Genomic DNA, 10,745 nt, shown 5'->3' with positions numbered 1-10,745 from the left:
ATAGCGACTGTTAAGCATATACCTAGTAATCTCATCTGTTATGAGCAACCTTCAGAAGCTCCAGGAGCTTCAAAAACTTCAGGAGAACAATTCTTGGGAAAATTACCAGAGAAGAAATGCTCAGATATCTACAAGCAAACAAATGCAACGATGAGGCAAAGTTGTATGTCATGTCTTCGTACAGCAGATCAAGTGAATCCTAAACCTGGCATTGCTACAACTACCCATGAAGTACCACAACCACTTGTGGCCTACCGATATCTTCTGACTTCAGAGAGAGGACGAGCAAAATGTCCATTATGTTCAACTGTGCATGTTCCAGATCAACAAGGTACAGGTGTCGTTGAGGGACACTATTGGCTGTGTGGCTATCGTGTGTACTTATCCTTACCAGAGGGGTGGACAGGACTTTGTGCTTTAGTCCAACTGCATGGAGGTGCCATTATCTTACCACATCAATCAATGGAGAATCAACGACGAACAAGAAGAGACCTACTCAACTTCATGAGAGAAAGCCCAGTGCCAAAGAATCATCACATATGGACTATTGCTGAGAAGCTTGTGGCTGCTTTCCTTCCAGCACTGGGAATGGAATCACTGATGGAAGAAGTGGAAATCACCAGATATGAGCTGTCTTCATTTATCAACACAACAAAAATCATGATGGAGGGAATCAGAGAGGAACTGCGAGGACTACGACTTACTGCTCTCCAGAATCGGATGGTTTTGGATCAACTCACTGCAGCGCAGGGATATGGTTATGGTAGGAGAGACTTGTTGTACCTACATACTAGACAATGACGCGGATGGACATCTTATTGAACAAGGAATAGAGAATATTACATTGTTGTCTACAATGATCGCAAAGAATGAAGTGAACACAGACTCTTCCATTTGGAACTGGTTTAACAGCATATTCCCTAATCTGCATAACATATTGATGTTTGCTGCGTGTATTATATCACCAATTGTGATATTGTTATGTTTTTGGCCTTGCATAATGCATGCATGTAAGAGAGTTATTCCATCTGGTCCTCATCATCAGATGATGGTTTACTCAGTCAGTGATGATCAACTCTTTGCAATTGATCAACTCTTTGCAGTTGAGTAAGAAAGGTAACTAAAGTAATTGGTTAAAAGCAGGTGTTATCCGTGTTACGAGATGACCAAGATGGGTCAGTTGGATTTTTATCTTTTATAGCTTGCATACATACCTACAATAAGTATAATCATTGATATTGATTCATTTTGCTTATGCAGATATATTCTCTTTGTAGTAGATATTCCTCTTAAATTAGTAGACTTCATCATGTGTGGGACTCTTATGGAGCCCCAAAGGGGGGAATATATTGTGCATACTTCTGATCATTTTGTGCATATATTGTACTTTTTGGGCTCTGTTATACACCCCACTCATAAGAAGTATTCATAGGAATGATATTACCATAGATGTGTTAATAATCAGACCAATGATTGAGTGTTACAACTGAATATATGAAGATGATTTGATGATTTAATGATATAATCAGCATACTTAAGCATTGATTGAGTGTTGTTTGAACATATAAGTATATTTTAATTATTTTAACCAAGTATAGAACAGATTTCAGCAATATAAAATTCAGTGATGTCTTTGAGATCTGTTTAAGGCCTGACCTAGATAAAGTTCAAAAGGTTGAACATGTTGTTCACTTTGTGGCCTGAAAACTGGTACCAACTGGAAAACTTATTTTTAAAAAACCAAGTGAAGGCCGACATTCCACTATTAGATACAAACCTTGTTGCCTAGAAAATAATAGTGGCAGACGAGAATGATTGGATAATAAAAAATAAAAGATAAAGGGAATTTCCTGATTGGTTTAGGAAAGCACCTCCTTTCCTAAGTTTCACTATAACTACAGGCTGGAAAACACTTGGTTTTCAGATGACTGGGGACATCTCACTTTGTTTGGCCTGATCAAATAAAGTTAACTCCTTGACACCTGAACCTTCTTTGTCTGAGAGATTTTTTGAACTTCAAGATCGACTTTTACCACATCAACTACAGAAAGTGTTTTGTGACTAACTTGAAAAACATGGAAAAACATGTTAAAATTTTTAAACTTTAAAATTCTAAAGCAGCCCCCCCGGCCAGGCAAATAGTGCAAAAAAAACCAGTATGCAAACGGTGGCGAGGAACCCAAAACTCTAATTGAGAAAAAAAACCTCAGGAGAACCCAGGCCCAACCAGGGGATTCCAGTTTCCCTCTGGCAAAAGCTGCTGCCTCTGCCCAAGCTCGACATTGCTTGCACAACAAGGCTAGATAAAAATAAATAAACTTACTAATAAGGTAAATTATAGTTTTAAGATTATCATTAATAATCTAATAGCATTTGAAATTTTGTGGTTAAGACGTGTCAAGTGACCGCGTCATTCTTTATCCAGCTCTATCATCTCAGCTCTTGTCAGGTCGCCGCTTTCCATTCTCTGCTCTACCATCAGGTCAGGCCATGAACTGCATCCTGCTCGCTGTGGTAACCTTGGAACAATGAGACAAGACTGGCTGAGAGTAAGAACTCGAGGTGCCGCGTTTGGACCAGTTGGAGTTTTTGTAATAAGCCTGCAGGGGAACCACCTAACAGTGCATTACAGTAATCTAGTCTTGATGTCATGAATGCATGAATTAAATTCTCTGCATCTGACATTGACAGCATATGACGTAGTTTAGATATATTCTTAAGAAGGAAAAATGCAATTTTACAGGTGTTGGCGACGTGGCTCTCAAATGACAGATTACTATCGAATAGAACGCCAAGATTCTTTGCTGACAATGAGGGTTTCATGGAGCATCCGTCAATAGTTCTTGGTTGTTGCGTATAGCAGTTTTCGGTCCAATAAGTAACACTTCTGTTTTGTCCGAGTTCAGTAATAAAAAGTTGTTACTTATCCAGTTTTTTATATCGACTATGCATTCCATTATTCGATGGAACTGCTGTGTTTCATGAGACTTCGAGGAAATAAAGTTGAGTATCATCAGCATAACAGTGAAAGCTAACTCCGTGTCGCTTTATTATATCTCCTAGAGGTAGCATATATAATGCGAAGAGCAGAGGCCCTAAGACTGAGCCCTGTGGTACACCATACTGGACTTGCGATTTGCGTGACACCTCATTGTTTCTTGCTACAAATTGAAAACTGTTGGATAAATAAGATTTAAACCATTTCAAAGCTATTCCTTTAATGCCGACGTAATTTTTGAGTCTATGTAGGAGTGTGCTGTGGTCAATGGTATCGAATGCAGCACTAAGGTCTAGCAGCACCAATAACGAGATACAACCTCGGTCAGACGCCAATAGCAGATCATTTGTAACTCTGATCAAAGCAGTATCTGTACTGTGACATGCTCTAAATCCAGACTGGAATTCTTCATTGATGTCATTCCTTTGGAGGAAGGAGCATAATTGAGTTGAAACTACTAATAAATAATACAAAACAAAAACCCACGAGGGGGTAACATAATAAAACAAGGGGATAATACGACATGACAAGACAGGACTAAGACTAACTACACTGACCAGACTGGAGATAACAATTAACGAGGACTACAATAAATTAAACTAGACTAGACACGTAACAGGAACTCACCAGACAAATGACAATGAACCAGCACGGGACAGAAAACACAAGAGCATTATAAAGGGGATAAATCAAGAGGGGAACAGGTGAAGGGCATGAAACAATAAACGAGCAATAATGAGGAGACTAGAGGGCGGGAACAGAGACAAGACCGGAGAGAGTATGGCAAGTCAAGAGGGCCAAAATTACCTCCCTCCACATGAAACATGGGGTTCCGTCATGGTTCTGCCTCTCTTGTCATGTCTTTCTTGGTCTAGTGGCAGAACCATGACAATAAAGATTCACAGCTCGACTATTAATTTGAGTGTTTATTCATGTGATTTTCTATGGCGGTCATTAGGTGGTACTTAGAACAATTCATTTTATTAAATGTGGTACTTGATCTGAAAAGTTCCACTGTTCTATATTATATAATGCACTAGAAATGTTTACAGGTAGATGTTTTGCTTTTAAGTAAAATCATTAAATATAAACGATTAAGTAACTAAATCTGCTTATGATGTTTTTGCGGTTAATGATCTTATTGTGGTTATTGTTCCGTCAAGTATTTCTTTCACTAATGATTTAGAAGAGTTTTGAGTTTAGGAATATCACAAGGGTAGTCTGTTCCTGCTCTGTGGTAAATTAAAGTTTAGGATTGGTCCGATTAAGTTTTTCAGAAATAACGGTTTGATCACCTGAATTGTTCTCTGTCCCCTATGAAGTACACTATGGCTAAGTTTAGAAGTAGGTTCATCATTTTCTACCGATTTAAAAGAGCATTTAAGTTATTCATTATTCATTTATTTATTGTTTTTTATTGTTTTTTGCTGCTTCTCTGATTCAGCCATTTGGTGTCTACTGGCTGCATTTGAGGTGCATCCCGGCTCTGTAGCTGAAAAAAACAACAAATACAATTTAAGTACAATTATAATAAACAATGCTTCTTAAATTGTAAATATTAATGTTTATCACTGTACCTGTCAGGCTTAGGGTGGGGAGCAGGTGAATGCCTACAAATACAAATAGAAATACAATTTCTGCAAACCATCAAATAATAAGTAATTGCTGTCTGTATTTACTTTTACATGGGCAGTGTTAATGTCCCACTGTTTAAAGCTAAAACTGGGAGAATTTGTTTAACTTACTCAGGTGAATGAGCCGGTATAGGTGGGGCAGGGGCTCTGTCCATGTCTCTTGTCCATATCTCTTGTCCAGCCAGCGTCTGATGTTGTGCAAAACCAGTTGAGAACAAATCCAAGTAGATACATGACACACTTGTTCATCTAAAGAGTAATATCAAAAACTTTTCAAAAAAAATTTTCAAAACAGTATTAAAAAAGAAAAAGAGTGTTGAAACTGTTGGTCAGACAAAACAAAATATAACAACTTACCAAATGTTGGTTGTTCTGTAAAAACAGAAGTGGCCGGACGAAGAAGAGGCTTTGGCCTGTTTAGTGTTGTACAGGATCGTTCGGACAGGTGCAGTCTATCCAAAATCTTACAAAGATCTTCAACACTGCAGCCTGTCCACAAAGAGCTCATCACCTCCTGCTTCTGTGGAAAAGATGTTGAGAACAAACCGAGTAGATGAATGACACATCCAATGAATGAAATCCAGAGTTTTGAAAAATAAGGAACATCAATACTGTACTCTTTGCAGTAGTGTTCTTCCTGAGAGCTCCCTCCATTTACTGTGGAGGAGCTTGTGGAAGAATCTTAAAAATCTAATTACTTTTAAGTCCCATTTCATCAAGCATTTGAACATTTATAAACTGAGAGAATTTGTTCGACTCACAGAGGTAAAGCTTTGGCAACAGGGGTTCAGATCTTTTAAAGGAATCCGAGGGAGGGGATCTATGACTAAAAATGCAAAGAAATGTATATATATTACCGTTTCTGCAAACATTTGAACATTTATAAACTGAGAGAATTTGTTCAACTCACTGAAGAGGTGGAGCTTCTGTGAGAGGGACCCTCAACTTTTGAATGAAGCCCACGGGAGGGGATTTATGCCTAATAATACAAAGAATTGTTTATCAAGTCCTGTTTCTGCAAACATTTGAACATTTATAACCCGAGACATTTTTTTCAACTCACTGAGGTGGCTTCTCTGACAGGTGGCTCCGACCTTTAAAAGAAGCCAGAAGGAGGAGAGCCCGAATGAGAAGATCTATGACTTAAAATACAAAGAAGTGTATGTCAAGTACCTTTCCAGCAAACATACAAACTTTTGTAAACTGAGAGAATTTGTTCAACTCACTGAAGTCGTGGAGCTTCGGTGAGAGGGGACCTCAACTTTTTAATGAAGCCAGAGGGAGAAGATTTATGCCTACAAGAATAAGTACTTAAGGTTCAGTTTCGGCAAACATTCAGACATTTATAATTTGACAGAATTTGTGCTACTCACTCAGGCACAGGAGCCTGTCTAGGTGTCATGGGGACTTGGTGGATATTTCAGACCCACCCATCTCCTGCTTTTGTGCAACAGCTGTTGAGAACAAATCAGAGTAGATAAATAACACACATCTTCATCTGAAATTAGGGTTTTGAAAAATAAAGATCATTGATACTGTCCTCTTAGCCGGAGTTGTGTTCTGGCCGTCCTGTGGGATCACTCACACACAACATCACACTTCCTGAGGAGTTTGTGGAAGGACCTTGATGCCTAAAAACACAATGAAATGTATAGTAAGTACTATTTCTGCAAATATTCAAACATTTATAAACTGAGAGAATTTGTTCAATTCACTGAAGTGGAGGCAGCCTAAACTTTTTCAAGGACCCAGAGGGAAGAGATGTATGCCTAAAGAAAAACAAGAAATGTATTTTTAGTACAGTTTCAGCAAACATTTATACTTTGAGGAAGTTTGTTCTACTCACGCAGGTACAGGAACTGGTGTAGGTGTGGTGGGGTTCTTGGTGGATATTTCTGTTCCACCCATCTCCTGCTTGATAAATAAATAAACAATAAATAACATTTTGAATTTGGTTGGATTTATGGTTTACTTTTAGGTAGTTTTTATGCTAAATTAAATTTCTTAAATTGAAAATAATGACTTTATTCTAATTTTAATTTTATTAATGTGGTAGTTTAGAGTTAATAATATAGAGAATACCTTAAAAATAAAGCATATTGTTAGCCTTATTTGACTAAAACAACAATAACAAAACAGGAATGGATAGTGAGGCAGACATATCACTCACAATCAGACATCAAGTGTGAAACAATGTGACCCTGTCTGTGAAGTCCAGGCTAAAACCTCAACGTTATTATTCATGATTCTCAACTCTCTTCTGGACTGATGTTGAGGGCTCAGGATATTCTGCCTTCACAGTGAAATCCAAAACAGCCCAGGACGGAATGTCTACGTCTGACGCCTCAACTTCGACTTCTTCATCGAACTACTACTGTGAGGCAGTGGATTATATAGAGCCAGATGGAACACGCTTTATGGCATCATCATCATAAAAAATCTACATTCACAAATACATCTTTAAAGCATACAAATCTTCTTTGTAAGACTTATATATAATATAAGGCATTTACTCTCAAATACACAACAAGTGTATTTACAAGGTATAGCATTTAAGTATATGCTACTATAAATAGTCTAAATTTACAAATTAAGTCCAATATTTCATCAAGAATAAAACAGGTCATATTATTTTGAAGCAGCTGTGTATGTCTAGTATATTCAGTGTGGCACAAAAGGAGAACATTAAGAGACTGACAGTCTCAGACATGATTCACTAATATTATTGTTTTTTTACTATAAAATAAACTAACCGAATTTAACTCTGTGACCATCCTTTTTGTTCCACATAAACAAACACACACAAAATATTTATTTTGGTGACTATTAGGGACAAGTCAAAGACCTTTCAGGGTTGAAGATGAACTTAAAATTAACTCCCAAAACTTTCTGTCAGATTCTGGAAGATAAATTCTGTTACAAGTGGAAGTGGTGCTGATCCCCTTAGAGTCACTCTCAACCTAGCTGTCTTGATGTGAAAGAAAATCTTCTTTATAATAATGCTGAACAAAACTGAACAAAATGCATCACTTTATACCCCCCCTGACAATTATATATGGTAGTTTCTTAGAATTTATGTGATTTGGAATTGCTAAAATGTGCTTGGAAAATGTTTTGATCAGAATACTTATTATTCACCCATGTTGTTATAGTGTATTATTGTAGCTAAAATATACACCTGTAACAAGTAGAAAATATTTTAGTCATTTAGTCAAATATCATTAGTCATGTTTTAGGATTTGTGCACCTCCAATAAAGACCCTGAAAAGGTAAAACTGTTGTGTTGTAACTAAGTAAAATAGAAAACTGCAGCTCATAACAAAAACTACAATTTACTAATACACATGTGTGACTTTACAACTACAAACTCCACTTTCACAGGTGCTCAGTTTACTTTAACGGGAAAGTTCACACAAAAATGAAAATTCTGACATTATTTACTCACCCTCTTGTCATTTTACACCTGTATGACTTTCTTTCTGTTGCAAAATACAAAAGAAGATATTTTGAAGAATGTTTGTAACAGAACACAGTTGGTCCCCATGGACTTCTATTGTATGGGCACACAAAAAGTGCAAGTCAAAGGCACCAACAGTTTTATGATGTCTTCAGCTGGGTCTCAAAGAAAATCAGAAGACCTGTAATAAAAACCATATAATTCATACCCCTTATAAGTCCATTCAGTCACAAACTGTCACAAGAGTATTCATCTAACTGTAACAACGCAACAATTCTATTGTGGAGTCAATAGTGACCCAAACTGACTTTGAAACAAACTTTTATTAATATATTTATTTGTGTTCAGAATAACAAAGAAAAGTATACAGGTTTGTAACAACTGGAAGGTGAGCAAATGATGACAAAACATTTTTTTCATGTTTGGGTCTCTCACTCTTTCGCCCCCCGCCGAACACCACTTACTGCTTTTGACAGAAAACTTTTGGAACTTTTATGCACAGAATGCGGAGAGACAGAGCAGCAGAGACACAGAGCAACACAAAGACAGCATTGTTGACAGTCAGTGCTGCATTAACTTTTCTCTGGGTATAAATACATCAATATTAAGCATCAGCAATGTATATCACCTTATGTGCTGTGGGATGCTGCTGGCATGGTTTCAAGCTCTGAATATTCATTTCAGTATGCTATGATTTGGGACATATTAAATATAATTTTAGACCAGACCTCAGTGACGAGAAAAGAATGCAACAAGGCCACAAGATGGTGCCATTAGGCAAGAAAGCTCTACGCCAATACAAAGTCAGAAGCGCATGATAACATTTGACATCACACAGCTTAAGTTTAAGACTTTTGGCCGTATTTTGCCTTTGCAGACAGATTTCCAAAGTTTATATTTTTAAGCTTGTTTGATATTATCGCCACGCAATGTCGTCTAGTGTGAGCTTGGCTTTAATGGACCAACAATACTTGGAGAATCTGCCTTTTAAGAATCGGTAAAAGGCATAATGAAAAGACTGTTTAGAAAACACAAACATTCTCAGAGTAGACATGTTTGTTACATTCGATTAGAATGTTTACCTGGAGAACATCACAAACAAGTGCATGCTGCTCCAAGAAAGATCCCACTATCTACTAGAAGAGAGCAAAATCAAGAGAACAAATATAAACATTATTCAATGCTCCCAGTATAGTTGGTTTCAAGAATGCAGAATGCAAGGTATACCCCACAGACTAGGCTACTTGAAATACAAAGTCATCTTTTGATTCAAGAATGTAATAGAAGTGTGCTAATTACTTACACAGTTGATATATTTTCACTAATAGCGACGATATTATAATATTAAATTAAATGCAAGTAGTCACATTGTTATAGGTTCTCCCTTTGCATTTTTATTATTTAAATTCTGAATATATTTGACTAAAATGCATTAATCAGCTGATGAGTCAAGAACAGTCTTTAACAAGTGTTAAATGAAATCATACAAGTTAAACATTATTGCGATCATTATTATTAATAGGGTAATTGATGTTTTATGTTTATACTAGAACAAACACATATATTTTAATACACCCTTTTTAAATGTATAGTTAACAGAAAAGTATGTCAGCGCAGACAAACAAGGTGCTTAAATTGGCTATTTGTGGCTCAATGTTGCAGCCATGATCAAGTATAGAGCTTGTTAATCGACGTCATGCCGCGTTGAATGTTGCGCCATCTTGGGAGGATGGCTGATAGTGCGGTCAATGCAGTGTTTTGTTTTTCTTGTTTGATTAGGAAATGTAACTATGGTAGGTCAGTATTGCTGCGTTAACAACTGCAATCGCATTGCGCAGAGTCATTTAGGAAAAGCCCCTGGTTCTTTCACTTTCAATTGCTCCAGATATCAAACAAAACAAGTAACAGTACATATCAAAACTGTAATAGCAGTGGAGTATTATCCTCCCAAGATGGCGGCGCCACTGCAACATGCAACATAGGGCGTGACGTCAGCTTCACATTCTCTATTGTATGCTAGCCACCCTATATTAGCATAGGTTGTTCATGTTCATTTTTTATCAATTACATAGTTAAAATGTATGGAAGTTTAAATTTGCAGTCATCTAACCTATTTTAGAAAGCAGGAGAAAAATGCTGTACATCCAAGAAGTTACTGTCATACATCAAAATCAGTATTGGGGTGAAATGATCATGCTCCTTTCCACAGGCTGAGAGAGAATCCTACTGAGCATTTTCGGTTATACTGTATGGGCTCTTGTGTGTACAATACTGTATGTTTTTTTTCAAAGCAAACAAAAGAGTTAAAGTGATAGTTATCCAAAAATGAAAATTCTGTCATCATTTACTCCGTTTTACTTTAGTTCCAAACCTGTATAAATTTCTTTGTTCTGATGAACACAGAGAAAGACATTTGGAAGAAGAATATAACCTGACAGATTTTGCCCCCCATTGACTCCCATAATAGGAAAAATACTTTATCATTTTTTTGTTGTTGTTCTGTTGAACACAAAATAAGATATTTTGAAGAATGCAGGACCGTAAACAGTTCTGGGACACTTTTGACCACCATTGTATTTTTTTCCTACTATGGGGGGCAAAATCTGCCTGGTTATAAGCATTCTTCCAAATATATTTCTCTGAGTTCATCAGAACA

At 36.9% G+C, this 10,745-nt stretch overlaps 1 long non-coding RNA gene across 1 annotated transcript; it reads right to left on the bottom strand.

Moving 5' to 3' along the window:
* Window positions 1-4,414: 4,414 nt before the first annotated feature.
* LOC130570918 (uncharacterized) lies at window positions 4,415-5,112 on the bottom strand. Its single transcript, XR_008965031.1, has 4 exons — window positions 4,990-5,112; window positions 4,744-4,881; window positions 4,576-4,608; window positions 4,415-4,490 (listed from the first exon to the last, which is right to left on the bottom strand). It is a non-coding gene; the product is annotated as an uncharacterized LOC130570918 (long non-coding RNA).
* Window positions 5,113-10,745: the final 5,633 nt, after the last annotated feature.

Source organism: Triplophysa rosa, linkage group LG20 (genome assembly GCF_024868665.1).
Source record: "Triplophysa rosa linkage group LG20, Trosa_1v2, whole genome shotgun sequence".
Lineage (NCBI taxonomy): Eukaryota > Metazoa > Chordata > Actinopteri > Cypriniformes > Nemacheilidae > Triplophysa > Triplophysa rosa.
Note: the sequence above shows the minus strand (reverse complement) of the source record. Positions and strands in the feature narration are given on the sequence as shown.